Source organism: Parus major, chromosome 14 (assembly GCF_001522545.3).
Source record: "Parus major isolate Abel chromosome 14, Parus_major1.1, whole genome shotgun sequence".
Taxonomy (NCBI): domain Eukaryota; kingdom Metazoa; phylum Chordata; class Aves; order Passeriformes; family Paridae; genus Parus; species Parus major.
This window is the reverse complement of record NC_031783.1, coordinates 13,065,137-13,089,082: the sequence shown is the minus strand read 5'-3', so window position 1 is coordinate 13,089,082 and position 23,946 is coordinate 13,065,137. Positions and strand designations below refer to the sequence as shown.

General features: G+C 43.6%; 1 long non-coding RNA gene across 2 annotated transcripts; it reads left to right on the top strand.

Annotated features, from left to right (window-relative positions):
• Positions 1-6: 6 nt before the first annotated feature.
• On the top strand, positions 7-14,110 carry LOC117245142. Of its 2 annotated transcripts, XR_004499437.1 has the most exons (5): positions 47-191; positions 4,548-4,609; positions 6,429-6,583; positions 7,497-7,702; positions 13,932-14,110. It is a non-coding gene; the product is annotated as an uncharacterized LOC117245142 (long non-coding RNA). The 2 variants fall into 2 exon arrangements; XR_004499436.1 differs by lacking the exon at positions 13,932-14,110 and having other exon boundaries at positions 7-191; positions 7,497-13,856.
• Positions 14,111-23,946: the final 9,836 nt, after the last annotated feature.

Sequence of the window (23,946 nt, the reverse complement as noted above, 5' to 3'; positions counted from 1 at the left end):
CCCCTCAGGGCGGGGCGGCCCTGCCTGGGAATTAAGGAATTAATAATCTCCCTGCCTGGGAATTAAGGGATTAATAATCTTTAAGGTCATAGAATCCCACTGTCAGTCCACCCCTGCTGCTGTGAACGCTCAACCGTATCACCCAAGCGCCTCTTAAACGCCTCCAGGGGTGGTGAGTCCCACTTACCTGGGTATGTTGTTCCAATGTCTGACCATCGAAATAGTGAAAAAAAAAAATTATATCTAACCTGACTCTGCAGTGCCTCAACTTAAGGCTATTTTGTTCAGTCCACGCACTGCAGATGCGGTAGAAAAGGCTGGATCCCACCTCAATACACCCTCCTTGCACTACTGCTGTAGTCAGCCTGGAGGACAAGGAAAGAAAACGGGGAAAGGAAGATATTTCCTCCCACACGATTGTTTCTCTGAGGAGAAAAAAAACAAAGGTGTGATTATTAATTGTTCCTTGTAGATGATTCGCAAAATACAGCAGTGTCACAGTTATGAACATATTCATGAGCTTGGGGTCCCAAACAGCAGCAGTCATAACCCATCCTACAGAATACATCACAGAGAATCTATACTGCACGTGAGGCATCCACGGTATAATGCAGACAAAATTACATAAATATAATAGCAAATAAGTCCACATTGTGTGTCTTTGAGACTAACCAAACCCAGTTCCCTCAGCCGTGGCTCATAAGGTTTTCTAGACCTTTCATGAGTCTTCTGCCTTCCTCTGGACACACTCCAGCACTTCAATGTCCTTTTTGAAATGAGGAACCCAAAATTGAACACAACACTCAACGTGTGGTGTCACCAATGCCAAGTACAGGAGGACGATCACTGCCCTGGTCCTGCTGGCCTGATACAGGGAAAGATGCCATTGGAGGGGACAGGGCATGTTCAGCCTGGAGAAGATTCAGGGAGACCCTAGAGAGCCTTCCGAGACCTAAAAGTTCTCCAAGAGAACTGGAGAGGGACTTGGGACAAGGGCCTGGAGGGACAGTGAAAGGGGGAATGGCTTCAAACTGGAAGAGGGCAAGGTTAGATGGGATACTGGGGAGAAATTCCTCTCTGTGAGGGTGGGGAAACCCTGGCACAGATTCCCAGAGAAGCTGTGAATGCCCCTGGATCCCTGGAAGTGTCCAAGACCAGGTTGGATGGGGCTTGGAGCAACCTGGGATAGTGGAAGGTGTCCCTGCCATGGAAGAGAGGTGAACTGCATGATCTTTAAGGTCTCTTCCAACCAAAACCATTCTGTGACTGAGAACTGGAATATCAGAAAAGTTAATGAGCAATAATTTCCCCTACTCTCAAACCCCTCAAGGAATTGCCTCCTCTTTGGGGTCTCATGGTTTGTCTCCTTCAAACTTGTGAGATTTTGTGAGCTCAAGTACAACAACAATGAACAAAATTGTCTGGGAGAATGGGAAGAGATAAGTGACTCCCAGATATACTGAGGAGCAATAGAGTAGTGGGTTTAATTTCGAGTCTGAGAGAAAATAAACAATTTATAAGCATCTCAAAGGAAAAAAAGAAGGTGAATGCTGGCCAGTATGGCTTTGTCAGGAATGAATTGAGCCAATCTAATTTCCTCTTCTGGCAGCATAACAAGGATTGCAGATAAGGGCAAAGCAATGTATATCATATATCTTGATTTTTAGTAGAGTTTGTGACACTGGCTTGCAGGATATTCTAATAATAAACTGGGAAACCAGTCTAGATACTGCTCTAAAGGAGTTGCAAAACTGGTTGAGGGAATAAATACTTAATATCAGTGCTTGTACGGGGAATTACCTGTCCATTACTCATCTGTGATGCAATAATGCAATTACTGCATCTGAAGCTGAGATCAAGTTCAGAATAAACACAGTGGCAGAACCAGGATTCAAAATGGGAGCTCTGTGGCAGAAATGGGAAGTGGTTGAGCAGCAGGTGCACTGCTGTTCACTTCAACACCATCAGCTTCAGATTTATACCACTGGGAATAGGGAAGCTGGCTGTGCTGCAGGGAAGGGTGGAGGGGCTGCTGAGGGTTAAAAGCTGAACAGGAACAAAAAATCTATTTTTGTAGATGAGGTAAACACCACACAGACACATGTGGGTAAGAAAATTCAAGTAACATATGCAGAGGAATCCATTAGAAGAACATTAGAGTCCTGTGCACCAGAGACTGGATGATTTGGAGAAAAAGGTGGCAATAATGATCAGGGTCTTTGAACACATGACTTCAGCTGAGCCTGTTGAGAGGACAGAAAACTGAGGGAAGATGTGCGTAGTCTTTGAATAGATGAAAGGCTGCTGCTCTGAGGAAAGGAACAATTTGTTCTCTTATGTCCACAGGGTAGGGCGAGAAGTCATAAGCTAAGATAACAACAAGGCAGATCTGGGTAAAAAATTGCTAGCGACTACTTTGAAGAAGTGAAGCCCTGTGTTAGGAACTGATTTGACAGGATGAAGGGCTGCTCTTAGAAGTTTTTGGGAATGGATGAAATGGACAAATGAAATATTTGTCAGGATGGCAAAAGTGTAATACAAGGTCTTGTGTTCAGGAAGGATGTGAGAGTCTATGACCTCTGTCAGTGGTCCTGTGGCCCTGTGGCTGCGAGATGTGTAATCAGTGCAGCCCTTATTGGCTTAACAATAAAACTGCCTCAGCTGCAGGGATTAGAGACACACAACTAGGCTGAGTAGAGTTACGTAACAGCAACAAAATTACATTTTAAGTATGGTTTTATGTTTACAAAATGAATTTCACCAGATGGAGGGAGCGCATCTAAATGAGGAGCTCTGCAGAGGTTTTAAGCATTAAAAGCTAAGACCCTGTCTCCGATGAAGCTTCCCGAAGAATTTTCCACCACTGTGGAAACAGCAGAACTACAGTCCCCACTGCAGTGCTGATACAATTGCACTGTGCTAATCCAAGAAGGATGCTGATGTTTTTGAGATTAAAGCCTCACAAGCAAGGCTGAGCTGATCTTAGTGAAAGTGGTTTAGATGCAATGTGCCTTAAGGTATATATGAAAAAAAATTTAAGATGGGACATCCTCATTCAGCTACAGGGTAGCAGCTAGTCAAAAAGAGATCTGGAAGCAGGCTGTTAGATAGACAAACAGGTAACTGGTGATGAAAAGTCATGCATTGAGTGCATTCTAGGTGTGCATTGCCACAGGAGCTGTTTTTGCCTCTCAGCTTGTTTGAATTTGCTCTTTCTGTGCTCTCTACCCTCCTATTGCAATCTTACATCTTGAGTTTGAGTAGAATACATTCTACTTCCCCACTGTGAACAAATTCAGGTTTTTCTCATATAATAAACCTTAATAAGACTATGAATAAAGGCTATTGAGGAGAGGAATTATTTGCAAGAGATGACCTGGATCATATCTCCCATCCTTGGCTTGAAAAATCTTAAATCTCTGTTAGCACAGATCCTTCACGTAGTGTTGGATGTGTTCCATTATTCCACATAGACCAGGGATATATTATTTGCAAGGTTTTTAGTCTGACATACGGATAATTCCTTTGTCTGAAGATTCTTTCACACCTTTTCTGTCTTCTATTCTTTTAAGAAAAGATTTAGCCCTTACTGTGCATCCTTTTGGGAGTAGAAGGATACTGCTTCTTTTCCCTTTCTGTTTTACCATTAGTGAAAACATCTGTACTATCCATTAGCTGTTCCAGGAGTACCTCTGTGCCTAAAGAGACTTGTGGAATATCTGTGTTCCCTTTTGCAGGGAACTGCATGAGTCAGCTGGTGTTGAGAACACACCTATGTTTTCCTCATCTCCATCCCACACCCTTTTCTGCTCTAATAAATTCATGGCAGGTGGATTCAAACACGCGAGCTCCAGCTTCCCTGAGCCTCTGGCACAGAGGAAGAGGATTGAGGCCTTGGATAACCTCCCCAGGAAGCCAAGCTTGAGACACAGTGCCTGGTGTGCAGGAGCAGAAGGACAATTGATATGCCATTTTGAGGGTCAGAAATAGGACAATGGTATCTACCCCGGGAATTTGAAGTTAATTGTGCTCTAGAGTTTTGTTGCAGTTGAAAAATAAAAGTCATGCTGCTGATGACAGCACACCTTCCAAATTCTCCTTTGTGGGTGCAGGTCAGCTGCTGAGACCAGTGGCTTGTTACTGCTGCATTCAGGCACCATAAAGATCCTGATGGATGAGTTCTGCACGGGGTGCAAAGTGCTGAAATTCCCTTGCGCTCCAGTGGGTTCAGAGTATCCCACATGCAGCTTTTCTGCCTAGCCTGGATTTCCTTGAATTAGTGCATTCCCTTTGGGACATCTTGGTTGTTAAATGAAAATGTTCCTTTTCAGGTATTTGTGCTGAATGTGGAAGCTCAGGTGCAGGAAAGAGTTTCATAGCTGCTCTGTTGGAATAATCTTCTAATATATTTGTACATGTTTTTCTTACCCTGGAGTTTCATAATGGTGTTTTTTTTCCCCTCCTCTCAGGGCTAGCTGTTCTACCTATTCCATCTTGACTTACAGGTCTTTTATTGCAATTTAATAGTTGTTCTTAATCTTTTCCAGGTGCACATAATGATCCTGCTCCTGACACAGATCTTTTGCCACACAGGAAGCCTGTGAGGAAGGTATGAAACAGATTGAGAGCGCAGCTATTTATACAGATCATGGAAAGCTAGGATATGTAGATTTGAAATCTGTGTGTTGCTTTCTGAGAAATTGTGCCATATCTTTAATTTTATTGTGTATCACAGCCTGCCTTTCTGAAGGCTGGATCCAGAGTTCACTGAAATCATTGGAAGTAATCCCTGACGTTTGGGACAACTCTAGATCAGACCATAAACCAGGTGGTGGGGTGCTTGTTTTGAACCACTGAACTAGTGAAAGTTGCTATCCCCACCTGTTATTAAATCAATAGCTTTGATTCTAATGACACGTCAGGCTTTTATTTCCACCCTCCAGTGGAAAGAAGGTGGCTGAGCGTGTGCCGTAGGTGGAGGGTGAAGACATTGTCTGAGCACGCAGTAGCAGAAAGCACAAAGGTGGCAGAAGGCTCAGTGTCAGTCTGGGAGGAAACGCTGTGCATTAAATCCCCAGCTAGCTGTGATATTTGGGAAGTGCCAGTTGTCAGCACAGTGCCAAAGGAGCAATCTGCTCAGTGCTGGCAGCTCTGCTCCCCTCTGCCAATTCCAAATGCCACTGACTCGCTGGAGAGGGAACCCAGCCTACTCTTTGTTGGAGGGCTGATAGGTGTGAGGAGTGGAGTTGTGTAATAAGTGAAAGAAAGGACAAATCAAGAGGAAATGGAGGAATTCCTCAGGGTGCCATCTGTGATGCAGATTACCAGGCAGGCAGAGTGAAAGTGAATTTCTTCTTTTGTGGATTAATTCTGCCAGGCTGCAATCAGTGAGCTAACATGCCTTTCAGGATCATAAAAAGCAGTGCAAGTGCTGTCATCTATTATTAACACTGCTTTCAAATCAGCACCGGAGAGAAATAATGGAATACATACCTGAAAGTTTCCAGCTACCACCATAAAGGGCAAAAAGGTGGGGAGGTGACTTACATCAGCCACAGCTTTCTTTGCTCCCTCATCACCTCCTCAGTACTCACTGATGATTTCCTTGTGCTCATTAGTAATGTGTTGAAGGTCAGGCCCCAGCTTTTATTTAATAGCAAGCAAACTGATTTTAGAGGGCAGAAAGACGTCTTGGAGACCCAAAACATCATTCTTATCTGCTTGTCTCTTCCATTCAGCTGCCAGAGATGATTTGTGAATGATACAATGATACACCTCTGAGGCAGAAACAGACCCTGTTGTTTACCAAGGCCTGAAGTCCGCATGCATTTTTCTGGATTTCTGTTGGAATTGAGTTTATATACCAATATTATTTATTTCAAAGCTCTGCTGCAGTAGCAGCAGCTGGCTTTAGACTGACTGAATCTGTATTTGATTGCTTTCTCAACAAACATACCCTCTGCTCCACAGTTTATGATATGGATGTGTCTTTTTATCTCATGGAAAATATGAGTCCCACAGCTCATTTAGCGCTTACTGTTTACTGATATGAATCATTGGAGGACTGTTGTTGCTGCTGCTGTAAAAATAATAATAATAATAATAAAAACACTCTATGGAAGGAGAGCTCCAAAGGCTTTAATAGAAAAATTGCATTCTAGTAACAAAGGCTGCTCTTCAGCAAAACAACATCATGTAAATGTGCCACAGTGTTCCAGAATGCTGCACAAGTTCAGTGCTGTGGGTTCTGTATAACAAATTCGTTTTAAACCCCCAATTTAGTGTGGAGATAGCAGCTCACCTGCTTAAAATGTATCATTTTATTATCGGTCAATTGGAGGGGAATGTATTGGTTGTATTTTTTATCCTATTTGAATAAAAGCCACATTTATGACTCACTTTTTATAACCAATGTCCCATAATTGCAGCTGAGAAGTGCTTCTTGGATTATCAGTCCTTTCCAGAAGTTACACTCTTCTCCTTGGAAATGTTATCATGGGTGGTCTTGATGGAAAAGCACTGCAGATTCTAATGGTGAATGTTAAAGTGGCTTCATAAATCCGTGCACAAACTGAAGTGGCAGGTATGTTATTTCATTCTGCAGTCTGTAATGCAAGGAGGTTTCAAATTTCACTACAATGGATTTCACTGGGGGCTACAGTCCATGGAATAAATCTCAGCACCATGGAAACAACTGTAAAACTCTGGTTTCAGTGGAGGCAGAATTTTATGCTGTCCATTTAAGGGTGGCATTTCCCTCAGCAGTGTCTTAACTCTTCCACCAAATTTGTTAAAAGTCTCTTTATAAGCCTTACTAGGAGTAAAACTGGGCCAAGATGGTGCTTTTGTGAAAATCCTGCTATGAGTGTAATATTTTTTAAATATTATAGTTTGTTTTTTTTATTACTCAGTTTTAAAACTGAGCTCTTCATGTTCCATAGAGTTATCAGACTTGCCTTATAGAACACTGATATTTATCCATTATTTGAGTGTGTGTGTATATAGATGTGTATAGGGAGATAGAATCTTTGTTGTTAGTCTTTAAGTTACTAGAATTGGATTTTTGGCAGCAGTTGTATCACTTTATTCCAACAAAGAGACAGCTTTTTACTAATTTGCTTACTTAGTTTTATTTTAGCAATGAAGAGCTGAAGGAAACTCTCTAGTTTTACATCTCTCTTAGTTTCCAGTCCATTTCTTGGCTATCCTATTCAAACAGCAATCACAACTTCTCTTAAACACAGAACTTTTTGTGTTTAATTACATATAAATAGTTCTTGGGTTTTCAGTTTGACAAAAGCTGATAGTAATTCTTGTCTTGTATAAGATTTGTTGAAACTACTGCAGATTGAAACTACTGCTGGTGTGAGTGGGAGAACCAGGGCTTTTGAATATAAATTCTCAGTGTGTTCAAGATTTCTGTCTAAATGAGAGTACATAATCTACTGCTTTGTTGCTTAAGTATAAAAATAGAACTGGTGTTATTTTCCATCCAGGAGCTGCATCCAGCCTCTCCAGTTTACCTGGCCATGCTATTGCAGTTTATTTAGGTCTGGACAAGCTCACTGTTGTTCCTGCTTGCACAATCCAGCTGCATTTCCATTCTGGTCAGGTCAGTGTCCATCATTTCCAGGCAGTTATCTTCAGCACTCCCCTCCACTTCAGTCTCCAGACTTGCCTGCAGAGACTCAGTTGCATGCTGGTGAGTGTTTCTGTGGACTCCACTGAAGCATATGGTACAGCAGTCTGTTATCTTGAGTCTGATCCAGCCCTTGTATCAAATTATTGCCCACCAAGTAATAAAAATATAGTTATTTTCAAATCTGTTAAAACTGAGATACCAGGACTTTGTACCAAGCCATTCATGAATACTTCCTTTTAAAACAGGGCTGGAGAAATTTCAAGAGGTCATCCTAAAAATGTACTGTCTAAAATCTGGATCACCTCCTGCCAAACCAGCCCCACTTGATATGAGACCAGACTGCATTTAACTTCCAATAACAGAGACTGTAACCTCCAGACAATCTGGTCCAAGCAGTAATTCTCCTTAATGATTATCAAACTTTCCTAATGTCTAACTTAAAACCTCCATACTGCAGCCTTATTATAATGTAATAATGGTCTACATGATTATACATACAAAATCCATCCAGTTATACATCCAAAATCCATCTGGTGGGCAGCAGGCACCAGGCTGGCAGGAATCTCTCACATCTGCAGCATTGATACCTCCAAGGGAGACTCTGCTTCCTCCAGTGCCACCTGCAGTTTGTCCTTCTCCATCTCCAGCCTCCCCATTTGCAATTCCTGAGTGTTCTTCCCTCCCATCCTCAGCTGACTGATTAGATCCTTAATTTCCTCTAGAGAAGATATTTCATGTGATATGTTTATTTCAGGACTATGAACTTTACCAAGTGCACCAGACAGATCCTCTGACTGGAAATAGCATGAAATGGTTTCAGTCTCTTTATGTCAGCTGCCCTTTTCTTTCATTGCTAAATATTATCCTGGATTTCTGAATGAGCCCTGCTAGCTGCGTGTGTTCACAGAGGTGGAAGAATGAAGTGCACTAAATAAAGAGAATTTTTTTTCCCAGTTTCCTTTCCCCCTTTCAGATGGTTGCTTTCACAAAATGGGAACAGGACACCACATCATCTCCAGGCTGCAGAGAGGGGCTCTCTGGCAGCTGATGGAGGCTGGAGCAAAGAGCTGGGGAGAGAGCCCAGGAAACACTGGGTATGTGCCAGGGTGTCCATCACTGTTTTCTCTTGGCCACAAGAACAGCAGACTGTAGCATCTTCTAAATGTTTACAGTGTCATCTTCCAGCCTCCTGTAAGAGATCAATTTTTGTAATTTACAGAAGTGTAAAAAAAAGAAAAGTGGGGTGGAACTGGTATCACTGGACAGTAGTAGGGAGAAGGGATGTGAAGAGGAGATTGAGAGGAGTCTGACTGACTTGCTCTGGACTGATTTCTGGAGATGCTGAATCCTCTCCATGGGGGTTAAAGGAAATGTCATCTTCCCAGGGTAAAGCTGGCTGTTGTTAACAGCCCCTCCAAGTGAATTGCTTAGAATTAGAGGATGCTGGTAGCCAGAACTGGCACCACAGCCTCTCTTTTATGGCACCAAATTAATGTCCTCAGAGACTGAAAGCACTGCTAGGAATAAGGAAAATGGAATCGGTGCTGGAAGACACCCCAAGAGATCATTCAGTAGAAATCAAGAGGCTTATGATGTGCTGAATTTTTGTACATCAAACCAGTACTTAACCTTAGGGGCCTTGTTCTCTTTCTTCATAGATCCCAGGTGCTCCAAGGATTCTTCATAAGCAGCCTTAAGCTCTACATTTTCAGTTGTGTACATTCCTTCTGTGAATTTACTTCAACCTGCAGCTCTTTGTCCTTTATTTGCCATTCCTTTAGCATCTTACCAAAGGCTCTGTGCCTCTTGTCCAGAGCAGCACAAGCAGCATTGGCCTGGAAAAATAAAGCCAAGCATTCACTGGACACAAGTTTTCTTCACACTTCACTTGTCTGCATGTCCTGCCAGCCAGTCACAGTTAAATTGGCAGCCATTCTAAAGGCTGGCAGCATTTCTCTTGGTCACTCTGAATGGATAATTAAAATGTTTATGAGGCTGTCTTTCCTCACCATTAGGAATTTAACAAGATCACCCAGTTCCCATCAGTGTGATAGTCATCCTTGCTCCTGTGGTTATAATGATGCTGCTGTGGAGCAAATGTTTTCCACTTCAGATGTTCCTTGTGCAGATGTGCTGTTGGTAATTGCCTGGGTTGATCAGTGTGACTTTTTCTATTTCAAAGCAGATTCAGTTACAAACAAGATGATATTCAAGACTATTTTAGACTGTTTAACTCCTTGTCATGAAGGGAAAGAATAAAGGTACATCTTTCTTTCCAAGGAGCTTTTAATCACAAATATTCTACATATCCTTATGATCTACACGTGTGTTCAGATACCATGGTGACAAGCACACCACAGGAGCCATAGAATAAAGAACTGCTTCATTAAAGAAAGGGATGGGGAAACAGATTTTTTCAGCACAGTAATGCAGTGCTGTATGTGGGATTTTCGGCTCTTGGGATCTGTTCTAAAGCCAACTGCAGGCATTGGCAGGTACCCAAGGACTTCAGTGGATTCAGAGCAGCCTTTGTGCCTATTTTAAGTAACATTTTTATTCAAATATCCCACAGTTGCACTACTATTCATGCTCTTACACTAACATGAGCAAGAGTAGAAATACTAATTTAATGAAGGAGCTGGTGTTTAAACTGTGTTGTTTAGGTCTGCTTTGAGTTTGGTAGTTAATAACCAGTGGCCAACCCACCAGTACAGCAACACTGAAAAGTTCAAAGCAGGATATCATTATCCTTTAAAGGAAGATGAATACCTTGTCTTGCAGTAAAGGAGAGTTCTTGCTTTAGCTGTACTCTTGTTTCTGGAAGTCAGCTAATGAGCTGATGAGAAGCATGCTGTGTGCTCCCAGGAATTAACTGTGGCTCTCATCTGGGTTTCTTCTTGATGTGAGAAGTCTTAGTCTTGCTTCTCATGGCCATACAGATTGCTTGACATTTAATAGAGAGACCTTAAGAAATAAGGGACTGGATCAAAGCCAGCCTGAGTTAACAGAAGGACTCCCAGAGCCTCTGGTAGCAGGCCTTACATCTTGGTGGTCAGGTTGAGTACACTCCTGGGTAGCTGGATTTCTGGCCTTCTCAAAGCAACAGTGAGTTCCTCCACTTCATTCTGAAGCCTCTGCTCAGTTTTCTCCATGTTGGTAGCCCAGGCTTGGACAGATCCCACTGTCTTCTCTGCTTCCAGAGCCTTACAGACAACTCTGTCCTGGACAAAAGATGGCAGAAATAACCTGGTGAGTAGTTCATAGAGTTGAAGAGTGGTGGAATCAGTAGCCCTCACCTACTGAACACCAGGGAAAAAATACTAACTGTTTTCACTGTTTTCACCAGGGAAAAAATACTAACTTGGCAGCAGTCTCAAAACAGATTGTAAAAACTTTGGTGTTTGCTTTATCCTTAGGAAATTGTAGAGGCTTTTTGTAGGGCTAATGGAAGAGTAAAATCCTGTTGAAATTAAAAAGGCTATCCAAATTCAAGCCTTAATCAGAAAGGTTTGTTTTCTGTTGTCAGTGTACCAATGTTAGGTCTCAATAGTCTCTGTTATTGCAAGTATTATTTTCCTTCTCTTGGCTGAAGCCCTTTGCTTTCTGTCTCTCTTACCAAATTGCATCCTAGCAGATCACATCCATAAACTGTGACTCAGCAGCCAAACTAAATAATGAGACTGCCCTAAGCCCCAGGCTCCCTGAAAGCTGAGTGCTCTCTTGGCTTCCTCCAGCTTTTGCTTCTACCAATGGCATCAATCCTCTACTTGGTCCTCCAGACTGTGACTTCAGTGTTGAGTTTAGAGAGCTGAACTGCAGTTCACCTTTGCTTTTCTCCTCTTCCTCCAGCTGCTCTTTCACCAGGTCCAAACCCTGCTTGGTGTTGTCTGGGCTCCCACAGCAGCCTTGCAGGACTCAAGGTAGCACAAGTTCCACTTGAACCACTCAGTTCTGGACCATCTAGAAATATCTCAGCCTTCAAAATATCTTACTGTTCAGGAGACAAGGTTTTCTTTTTCTCCTTTTTTTCTTTTTTCTTCTTTTTTCTCATTTTTTTTACTGTATTGCAGTGAATTGAATTGAGCTCATACAACTGAAAACAGAACTTGGCTTGTCACCATCACTGCTTGCTCTCAAACACTGTTTCAAAGAATTATGACAGTAAACCCATTTGGTGATTGTTCTGAACACAGAGTTCTTGCCAGACTGGTGACATACAGGTGCAGCACTAGAATTACTCTTTGGAGATAAACAGAAATTTCCAACACACAGGTGTCAGACAGGGAGATTAAATGTTGATACATTTTGAGCCAGACTTTTGTGATCTCTGTAAATAAACTGCTGCACAATCCACTGAATGGACAATGGACTGATGATCAGGAGGCTCTCTGTGTTGTGCTCTGCTGCCAGCACATGGGAGACTCCACATCTTATTTCCATATCCATACAAGGCTCATGTCCCCCACATCCCCTCCACGACCAGCCAGTGACAAACCCAGGCATTAACTTGGATGAGAAAGTTCTCCTTTGTGAGGGCTACACAAGAGATTTGTTACTTTGAAGTGGACAACATTCAAAGGAGCAGGCAGTGCTCCATGACAGCAGCAGCCTCTGCAGGCAGCTGGTGTTCCCCAGCACCTTGGACTCCTCATCCAGCTGCCTCCTCAAGTCATCTGCGTGCAAGGTGAGAGAAATCATTAGTGGACAGTGTGCTTAAGTCTGCTCTGAGCTTCCTGGAGCTCCCAACTCAGCTGGCTGGTTTTGGCTGTGTAACAACTGCATAAAGAAGCAGGAGAAGAGCTAATTCAATGTGACTGGAGTGAGAGAAGGATTGGGCAGAACTGTGAGAGGAGACAGGGCAGGGCTGCCAGAGCTGGATGAAATGTAGGGGAAGAGAAGGATCCAAGGGAGGTAACATTGCACAAAGCTGTCAAGGAATTTACCTTGGAGCCTAATGGCTTTATTTTCAGCTTGGCTCTCCTCCACCCCAGCCAGCTGGGCATTGGCCTCAGCCAGGTTATCTTCCAGCTGGTGAACATGAGCATGGGAGTTCAGCTGGAAGACAGAGGTCAGTCATATGATGCTGAGTAAGGCTTCAAGGACCAAGATATCCTCCCTCTCTGGAAAACTCAGTTTATTCCAGTTGGTAATTGCATTGGGATGACTGTAGTAGCCTGGGGGAGTGCAGAGTGTCCTGACCTTTTGTGAGGGGGATGCCTCTTCCATCAGCCAGGATGAGCAGTGTTCAGCATCAGCTGCCAACAGCTGCTTCCTGGCATCTGCAGCTCCCACTGGAGAGCTGGATTCTGCTTTGCACTCATGGCTGCACCTGTGGCTGCATTGGTTTGGTGAGGAATTCCCTGCTGGTCTCTGCCCCTGGATTTCTGCAGAGATTCCATGCTTACACTGAGTTTACCCATTTCTGCCTTCATGAGCTGTTTGTGTGTCTCCAGCTTTGCTTTCACTCTGGGGCATCTCCATGAGCTCTGCTCTCCCAGCCATGGCAACTGTGTTCTTCTTATGGCCCTGTCCTGCTTGAACTGACCTTGCTGCTTTCTGTGCCACTGGACAAACTCCTCCAACTGTTTTCTGCCTTGTAAGGTGTCTGACAACATGGACCTATGTCCTGATATGGATGAGAATTAATCAGCTCACATTTCTAAAGTGAATTGAAATGGAAATGTTCCTTATTTTTGATGCTATCAATTTGTATTAGTCATTAGAACATGTTCAGAGCATCCTATTCAAGTATAGCCTCAGCTTCCAGGTCTTCTTCCAGCTCTTCACTGTCTGGAGTGACTGGAGTACACACACCAGCACAGCAGTGTCTGTGAGCAGATGTGAGAGAAATTTGTGGGAATATGAACAAGAATCTTAATTTCTTCACTCCCTTCTCTATATGTTTGTCAGCTCAACTGGATTTTATTTCCTGAGAGAGATCTGTGGCTGGGAATACTGAGCCAAAAAAGCAGGAATGCCTGGCCAGGTGTCTCAGCAGACAGCTGATGTTATCTGCAGCATGGTTGGCTTCCTGTATGATGTTGGAATTTGGCCTTCAGGAATATAATCAAGCTGATTTGGTTACTTGAGGGGAATAGAGGCTTGTTTGTAGAAATAGCTGCAATCTAGGTCTGTATGTCATGTTTTTGTTGAAATTCTGAGTGTTTAGTTAAATATTTGAACACTGAAATACTTGGATGAAATAAATATTTGAATTCAGAATGGTAACACTGCACATCCTGTGAACTGTGGCCTCATTTCTTGTTTGATTTACCACCTTTCCTTCCAGAGTGAGGGGGACAGTACCTTGGAGGGCAGTAGAGTCCATGGAAAGGTCTATCAGACATCTCTGCTGACTGCCTGAGGAGAATCCTTGAACACATCACCTTTCTCCTGGTCAGAGCAGCATGGCAGGAGATCTGCAGTGAGCACACAGTTCCCCAGACTTCACAGTGGAGTTTTCAGTGAGTGGATAATACACAAGACAAACTGGATTCAGAGCTGGCTGAGCTGTTCAGTCACTGGAAACTAAAAGGCAAATGTTTCCAAGACCAGGGTTTCACAAGCTCATAGAGAAGTCAGAATCTGATGTAGAAAAAACATCAGCATCTGCCTGGGGAAAAAAAAAAATACTAGATCTCAGCTGGTTCTGTTATTTGAGGGTTTAAAGAGTGATAGGCTCCAGACTCCATTTTAACAGGGTGGGTTTAAAGGGCTGTATTAATCTTTTATGCCAACTCAGTCTTATCAAAAAGTCAAAGCTGCACAAGCTGCCTGTTGTGGGGTGGTAAAGGTAGGATGTTACAGCAAATTAATTAAGCCACATTAGTGTTTCTGCTCTGTAGTGAACAGCTGAGATTTAGTGTCCTGTCTCCTTAGAGGAGTAGCAGAGCACTTAAGTTCCTTTTTTCTTTGTGGAAACTCCTCTTACCCCATCATTAACTGGTCTGCACAGAGAGGCTCAAGCAGCCTGGGAAGCTGAGCCTGTTTGCAACTCTGAAGGAGTAAAACACTTAATTTTTCTTCTGTCACTTAAGTGTCCCAGTGGCCTTACTCTGAAGCACAAGGATCTTGTACTCCCTGTGGAGAATTTGAATTAGCAAAGCTTGCAGTATGTATTAATGATTGTACACATTGCCTTTGCTACTTAGCTCATTAACTAGGTAAATTAGTGGTTTGGATAATATAGAGTTGGATATTTGTATTCCAGGAAGTTAATTTCTAAGGGGAGGTTTCTCAGAGTAGTGCTGGCAGACCCATCACTGAAGTAGTCAATAGTGACACTAAAATAAAGTTCTAATTTGTGATAATATTTTGCAATTCTAAAACAGTTTTTGTCTGAGGATCAGAAGGCCTTACATAAACATGAATCATTTAAGCCTCATAACTACCCAGTGATTATACACATTTTATATGTGGGTGAGTGTGGAAGATGAATTACAAATATCAGACAATGAGTCAGAGAAAGACTTAGGAAACAAAATCTTGTATTTCTGATTCTGCCTGCCTGAATTACTGAACAATACTTGTGCTTGTCATTGGGTTAATGCTGAAGAGATCTGGGATGACTGTGGATTTTCCCAGTGAATTTATGGTCAAGGGACTTTTCAGCTGTAGCTGATGCTGTCACAGCTGTGACGTGGCACAACTAGACTCAGTAAGATTTTGTACCCTGGGAAATTCCACTCCAACTGACACATTAAACCACGAAAATTCCTTAGAACATCTTCCAAGTTTCGTTCATTTCATTTCATTAAGGTTGGAAGTTGTCATTTTGAGGTCATACTCTGCTTTAGGATGAGCCTTTTTCATCTTGCCATGGATTTTATTTCTTCTTCTGAGTTGTCCTCCAGCTAGTTGAAAAAAGGAGAATAAGTGCAAAAAAAGACTTTGTAACAAGCATAAAATCATAGGATCATGGAATGATTGGGCTGAAGGGACTTGAAAACCATCCCATTCCACCTTCCTGCTGTGGGCAGGGACTACCCCAGGTTGCTCCAAGCCCCATCCAAGCTGGCCTTGAACATCCCAGGGATGGGACAGCCACAGCAAACATATAGATGATGTTTATCAGAAGAGCCCAGCATGTTGAAACCAGACCAAAGAGGGTCATCTAAAATAGAGACCATGGCAACTTCCCCTCACCTCAGGTATCCGAGTGGCAGGTTGGCTGCTGTTCTTGGGCAGGTGCTTCACCTTGTTCTCTTCACCTTGTTCTCCTCACCTTGCAGTTTTCCAAGAAGGGGGAGGCCAAGACTGGTGCAGAGAGTTGGGTGAGAAGCTAAACCTTGCCCTGGCAACAGACTGAAAACCCCAAGAATTTATCTGAGGTGCTTCTGGAGAGCAGCCTGAGCTCCATGAGTGGTTTTCAATGGGCCCACAGGAGCTTGGTGCAGCAGTGACTCTTCCCAAAGCATCCTGTTCACTCTCAGAATTCACACAGCTCTCTTGGGCAGTGGCACAAGTTGGCAACACTTCAGCATGCTGCCATGAGTTAATACCTACAAAAACACAGCCCCTTCCTGTTTGTGCAGCGTGCTGCAGTCTCATAGAATTGAACCAAGCAGACAATGGGGTTGTTTTTTTCCTTTCCCCAGACCGGGAGAATGAGAATGGGGGAGAATAAAGAAAAATGAAATGGTTATTTCTGCCTGGTGAACTCCCTCCAAAGCCCTCTTCTCCTTTTGGCATTTAGTGACTGAGTCACTCTGAGCAGTGAGATCTAAGTTTGAACCCTGTGGTCTAATGCCTGCAGACAGGAAAAGGTTTGTGTGGATCACACAAGCCGTTAGCAGCAGCAGGACAAAATGTCACTGGAAACTTGTGCTACTTTAGAAGGAATCTGAGATTCAGTTAATAAATTCTGAGGCATATGAGGCATCTGTGAGTTTAACATCCTGTGGAAGTTAACACTGACTTCAGAAGAAGCAGCAGACAGCCACATGGCTGCTCTGGTGCAGAGTTAAAACTTCTCCAATTACATTAAATAAAAAACAATTCAGGTAGAGGAGAGGGAGAAACATTCCCCAAGGCTGGATGGAAAGGAGTTACATGGCTGCAGAGGGAGACATGTTACAAGCAGAGGCCTACCAGCATCATTATGTAAAAGTGGGTCTAATTAAAAAAGGATGTCAAGGAAAGAAAATGTCTTTATGTAGAGAGATCCTTAAAAATTCCTGTGAAATGAGTATTGCTATCAGGTGGGAGGGTGAAGTGAATAATTAAATCCCAGGTTGTATGAGATGCTAGAAGACATAAGAAACCGTGAGGGAGATGAGCTGAGTAAATCTGAGCATCCCAAAAGGTGCTCTGAGTGGAAGAGGTGTAATGGCTGGCTGGGTTCATTTCCCTGAAGAATAAGGCAGGAAAAAAACTCTTGTTATGCTTCATACCCACTTCTTGTTTTTAGCCAGGGTATTCTCCAGCCCTTCCAAGTGCCATTTCAAATGGCTGAGCCAATCCTCCAGTACCCACTTGCTGGCCCTCCTGTCATCTCCTTCACATCCAGGAGCTGCCTCAGGAGGCCCATCCTTCATTTCATCACTTGGGCATTCCTCAGCATCCAACAAGTTCCCCTGTTCCTAATGAAGGGGTGGGAATCCAGTGTTCATCCTATGAAAAGCTGCTAATAAGATTCCTTTAATATGTCTGTGTTACAGTTGATCTCTGTGACTCAGGCCACAGCTTCTTAAAGTGTAAATCAAAAAAATCTGTTTGTACTCCCACAGGTTCCTAAAGAATAGTTTGCACTTCAAAAAGATGCCACTCCAACTTGCTGTGGCTCATGCTGGGTATCAGTGGTGGACCAGGGACAGAACTTGGCTGGGATTTGTGACAGCAGCTCCTTTGCTTTAACCAGGAGGCTTTTCACTCTCCTTTGTTATCTGAGGACTTTATTTGAGTTACAGTCAAGCTGCCTGTGAAGCTCATGCATCATCCCCATGTGCTTTTTATTCATTCCATATTCTGAAAAGGAGCCTCCTATGAGTCACCTGAGGGAGCTGATGCCCTGCCTTGATGAATTCCGAGCATTTAACCATTCCTTATGGATAACAGCCTGCAGTTGGATGGGGAGATCATCCTTCTCCCAGCTGAGGGTGGCTTGTCAGCTCCTCTGCTCTTCTATGTGTTCTCTGAGCTCCCAAGTCTTTGACATTATTCTTCTTACATCCCATTCCTTCAGTTACATTTCCTTCTCCTGCAGCAGCTTCACCTGGAATTATGGAGTTCAAGCAATGAGGTTCCCAAAATAAGCCATTTCTATTATAATGGTTCCTGAAAGCCCTGAGGTGGTCATTTTATTATCAGATCCTAGAGGGTTTTGCATACCAGTGGGAGGCCTGGTGTTTCCTGAAATGCCTGTTTAGTGCAGTTTCATATCTCTGGTGTGAGTAATACAGCTCCTAGAAAAGGTTGTTATGGAGCACAGGAGCAGATCTGTGTGCCAGCACAGAAGTCAGGACTGTATGCCAAATTCTGAACTGATATAAATGCAGAATGATTCTTACCATGATCTAGATTCACACCAGTCCAAATGGGACCAGAACCTTTTGAAAGCTTTTACTTTCTAAGGCTGTGGCTTAGCCTCATTTGGCTCACACTGGAGCTGGGAAGGTGTGTACCCAGATATAAAGGTAGATTTTGGTTCAACCATATGAGGAAAATTAAAAAATTTAAAATTTTTTGTTTCACTTAAACTTGTAAATCCTGGTCAGCACTTTCTTTCCCCTCTTACCAGAAACCCAAACTGATTTGTTTATCCTGGGCCTAAGTGAACAGACTCTGAGCTGGAACTGCCCCTTTGTGATGGCTGTGTGGTCTTGCTTAAGAGAAGTGAACCAAACCTCTTTGTTTCAGCTTTAAAATGTTAATGAATAGTGAAATCTTTTATTTCCATGCTCATATCCTCACCCCTCCTCTCTGTGCTGTTGTGAGAAGTAGGAAATCCAGGCCTTGAATTTTGAAGACATTCTCTTTCCACTCCCTAGAGGCAGCAAGCGTAGACTCAGATTTCAGGATTTTCTCCATTTACTAACTTTTCTGGCATTGATTTGGAAAGAAATTATTCAGGCCCCTTGCCCTATCAATAATTAACAAGGAAGTCACTGACTTTCTCAGTGTCTCTAAGTGAACATGGCTGTTATTTTTTTCTCCCAGCGCTTATCTTTCCTGCCCAGACATCCCAAGGTTCTCAGTGCCTGTAATTGCCACTGTTTAATTCTGCAGAACAGGACAACCTCAGTTTATTTTCCTCACCCTAATGTTTAATTTCTTCCAGAAAAGCAGCTGCAGAAACTTGTGGCCATTGCTGTGAATTGCCGTCAGGCCAAGCCTGTGGTAAACAGAACATGTGGGGCTTAGAAACAACTGCAGGAGTGCAAGTTTTGTCCCTGATAAAACCAAATACACCTTGTGTCATCCTGTGACAGGAAATGCACTGAATAGTTTTAGTAGTAATGAAAAATAATAGTAGTAATCTTGCAGCTCTTGGCTTTAAAGTAATATTGAGGCAGTGATCTCCATCCATAAGTTGAAGTCTAAGGATAGAGTAGGTTGGAGGAGTGATGACTATTGTGTAATGATTATAAAAGTTGGGAAATGCAGATTTTAGGTTCTTGGAAAGAACAGAATGCTCCCTTCTGCGTGGCTGTTACAATAGCTACTTTCATTATGTTATGACAAAAACATATGTGCAAAATTAATGATGCATGCTGCTAATATTAGATGACTACAACAATCTCTCCACATTTTACTTTCCAGTCTTAAATTGGATAAATGATCAGTTAGCAGGATTTTTGCCTGACTAAGGAATAGTAAAGAGCAAGTGAGATTTATCACATAGCTGAAGGTGCACTTCATTTGCATTTTATTAACTGAACTGTCTGATTAAAAGTCAGTTTCAGGAGTGTGTGTAAGAGAGAATATTATGTGCATGAGGAAGTGGGTTGCTGTAGAAACTCAAACTCTGCAGCTCCATCTACACCAAAGGCATCCTGAGTCATAACTGCCATCGGTTTAGTCAGACCAGTTTGGTTGGAGTAAATGGTATCCTTTAATATCCAATTCTGTACTCCTTTTCCCCCAGGTCAGGAGAGCCAGGCAGGAACTCTGGTGCCTTCTTATTGTCCTGGAGAGATCATGCTGGGATTCAGGTTTTGGTATCTAACATGGAAAGACAGGTATAATGATAGAAGAACTCAGCAGCAGTGCAGAATCCTCATCTTTCGCTAAGATCTCTGGTGTATCTTCCCAGCCCCACAGGCACTGAAATATTGATGTAAGGAAGCCTGTGGATATTCCTACCTGTGAAAGTTCTTGCAAGAAGCAGATGCAATGGAAGCAGTCATTTCTAGCCACTCCCTCTGTGATTTCCCATCAGGGACAGGATCCCTGCACAGGATGCAGACCTTTGACATCTGCAAGTGGAAGATGTGCATTCAGTAATGGTGTTGGAATTCAAACAACACGAGGAACTGCCTATTCATAGCACATTTGTTTGCTGTTCATTGCTTTCCATTACTTGCCCTTCCACTTTATTATATATGTCATAGGTGAAACTCATGTTGCTCTTCCCCCTCTGCAACTCCCTGTTTCCGTGGTTATCCTGAAGAAAAAAAAGAAAAAAAAAAAAGGTTACAGGAGGCAATACAGCCCAATAAAAAATGGTGCCGATTTGTCTCGTTACAGGTCATGTATTTCCTAATTCTTTGTGCTTCTCTCACAAAATGAGACGTTTATTAGACATCCTGTCTCTGGCCCTGGCGCTTGAAAGCGTCTCTCAGCCTGACATTCCCTTGGGCACGAGACAACCTGTGAAGGGATGACCCAAACTCTTTCATTCCTGAATGAGGATCTGCTCAGTCAGCCCCAGCTTGTGCAGAAGGCGCTGTGTGCTTTGCCTGAGGATTGCTGTACCAGACTGAATCCATGTGGAGCAATGCAGTGGGTGAAATGCAGAGATGTGCTGTACAAAGCAACCCTCAGTTAGTCCAGCTGCTCCTGGAATGAGACAAAGAGTGGAGTGAAAGAACTAACAGGAGCTACAAAGGCTGGGGAGAGGAAACCTTCTGGTTTATAAAGTCATTTGCATTTCCCAGCTGGAATCATAGCCCCATATCAACTGGCATTGGCTTTGGATACACAGAAAAGTAACACAAGCCTCCCCCTGTAATGTATTTGCCATCTTCATTTGTGACTTTGAAGGCAAAATACTAGCAGGATTTTTTTGAGCTTTCCTGTCCTGTTTCTAGCACTCCTGAGAGTTGCTGGAAGTGCTGTGACAGCAGCCTCAGAAAGAAACATCACATCCTCTGAGTGCTGAACTGCATCTCCAGAGTCAGTCTCCCCTTTTATGCTGATTTATCAGTTTAGCAAAGCCCAAGATGGAATTCCACAAGCAAAGAGTAGATGTAAGATGCAACCCTGTCCATTTGATAGCTCAAAATCTGAAAAGCAGTTTTCCCATCTCTCCCATTCACCTCTCAACAGCAAAGTTCTGGGCTGAGCTGATGACAGTCCTGGTAGGCAGCGGGTTTTTCTGGTTGATTGAAACCTGACATTTGTCTGGGCAGCAGAAGGCCACTGACTGCCAGGGGGAGATTATGTAGCCTGTCATTAATCCAGGACTGCACTCACGATTCCATCTGTGCAGGAATGTTTCTGGAGCAGTGTTTGTGGTGCCTTCTCAGAGCGCACGAACGCGACGCGCACTGTCTGCCTCTCGTGCTGGAGGGGCAGAAATTTCAAGGTCAGAGGAAGATTGTCTTTCAGCATGGAATAGAAGGATGCAGAGGCAGACACGGGCTGTTACCTGGATGAAGGGAGTGTTACAGTAACAGGCTTTATCCTTTCCACAAAAGAGCTATGGGGAAGCTCTGGGCACCAGAACCGGTGACATTTGCGTGCTGACACATAGAGCTGCCAGAATTGATTGTACCCTGATGTTCACTCTACCTGCAGCCTCCTCTGCTTTAAGGAGGATGCAGAGCAGACATGCTGGATTTCTGAAGCAAATTCACCACTGCTTGGTGGGATCCTTGTTCTTCTGTTACCACCCTGTGATGCTGTGTCACACCTGGAAAGGAGCCGGGGAGGAAAGGCATGACCAGTTCAGATACAGCAAGAGAACAGCCTGGTAGTAGTGCATGAGAAAGCAGATTTATGATTGTTAACTGTGCAGAGAGAGGGAGAAATCCTCCCTGTGGGTACAGGAAAGAAAATTAGTTAATGCTGGCGTGGGAATAGCATTTAAGCAATCCTTAGAATTTCAGTCCTCACAGGGGGTCCTTCCCATGGAAAACTCATTTGCCCTGAATAAATGATTCTGCAGCACTGCCAAAGGAAAGCATGTTGTGGAGAGATTATATTTTTACCTTTTGGGCTCATACTTTGATACACTGACAGAGAGGACAATGTGGCTTATAGGCTGCTATAACCAAGCACAATCAGAACATATTTTGGCACAGTCAAATGTCACTTTCAGAAACCTGCTTGGTTGCAAAGAAAGGAAATAGTTGCTGAGTGTAAAAAAGATAGACCAAAGGGCCTGTGATTCATGCTCTGATCATGTTCTGTCAGTGTGTCTGTGCAGTGGAGTATATGAATAACTGGTGGAGTTTGATAATATGCTTAAATACTGTTCCTGCTGCTAAGCATTAGCATGGCTGTGTGACAGCTCAGCAGAGAGGCGAGGCACAGCCACCAGGAAAGGCAAGACAGGCTGCAGTGAGCTGCAGGGCTCTGGCTCTTCAGCAACACGCAGGCAAGGGAATCAAAAATTGATTTAATCTTTGGTTGATGTGCCTTTTAGGTAGCTTTCCTATAGCTCTGTGTCACTAGAAACACAAGTCGTGAGTTTTTGGGGTTTTGTTCCTTTTCAGAATTTCTGTAAGGATTGTATTTTTAATCAAAGCCAGTGGCAACATGCTGGGGAGTCATGGAACAGCCTTGCTGTTCTTTGTGCATTGAAACACCCAACTGTGGTGTCACAGGTCAGACATTTGCATAATCAGTGTTTTCAACTAATTGTCACTGGAAAGGATTTCTGAGATGCACATTTCTGTATGGCAGAGCCACCCCTGCCTTTGTGGCAACAGGCACACATGAATTTGGGACAAGCTTGTGCTTTTCCCAGTGTCGCTATATGGGAAAAACCCATGGAAGTTTGGAGTGATCTATTCATGCAGAGGGCTTGGGTTCATCTCTGACTTTGCTAAGAGCATGTTCCAGCTAACACAGGGTTAGAGAAGGGGCATGGCAGAAACAAAACTGCCCTACACTAGCTGTGCTGATGTTCCCCTTCTCCTCCCTTGGGCTTGAGGAGGTTGGGTGATTTGCACAGTGGCAGCCTTTGATGGCCATCAGTGACCTGCTGGCCAAATCCTCCATTCTGGCACTGTCATACTGAGAGGATGCTCTTCCACTTCAGCTTGTTCGTTGCTTATCCCCTGGCCCTGGTGGTGACACCATTGGAACTCTCCAGTCTGAAGCTGAGCAACTTTGTCAGCCACTGTTGGAGGGAAGGTGAACATGTTAATCTAAATAACAGGGAGGAAATCCCTCATTGTCCCCATTCCCTTGCTGTATACTCAGCAAAAAAATTGCAGACCAGACCTTCTGGGAGCAAGCTGGGAAGGACAGAAGAGAAGCAGATCTCAGCTCCATCCCTTCACACACACACACACACTGTTCAGCAGGGCTGGCTGGCTGGAGCAGAGCAATAATACCTCAAACAAGGTGCTGCTGCCCCTGGGCTCCTGTAAGCTCTGGAGGGTCTGTGCCTGTGCTCCACCGTGGCTCCAAACTCACTGGCAAGGCAAGGCTGCAGGACAAAGCAGGATCAAGTCCTTAGCTGACAGCTCAGCCATCTGCTAGGCCTGCTGCCCTGTGGCAGCTGTGGATGCCAGCTCTGACTCTCAGTGGCACATCTGTTCATTTAAAAAAAAATAAATCAATGTGTTGTTTAAGGTCATTCTATATTCCCCAGAAACAAGAGTCTGGTTTTAGCAGCTTTTCCAATCTCAATGAACTGGCTGAGCTCGTAGCACACTGGCTTTGTCCTGGTTTATGTCACCAAGCATGAGATCTCAACCCAGGTCCATGTTGTCCACCTCTGCCTGCTCCTCCTTGGCTTCTGCTTCAATTTCTCCATGACATCCCAAGTCAGAAGTCTCTTCTTCTGGACCAGAGCCCAGGACATCAAAGGACAGGAGGGACACAGACCCCCACAAGGCAATTCTTGATCTGCACCATAATCTGGAAGTCAGGCCATTGTGTCAAACATCTAAAATAATTTTCCATCCCAC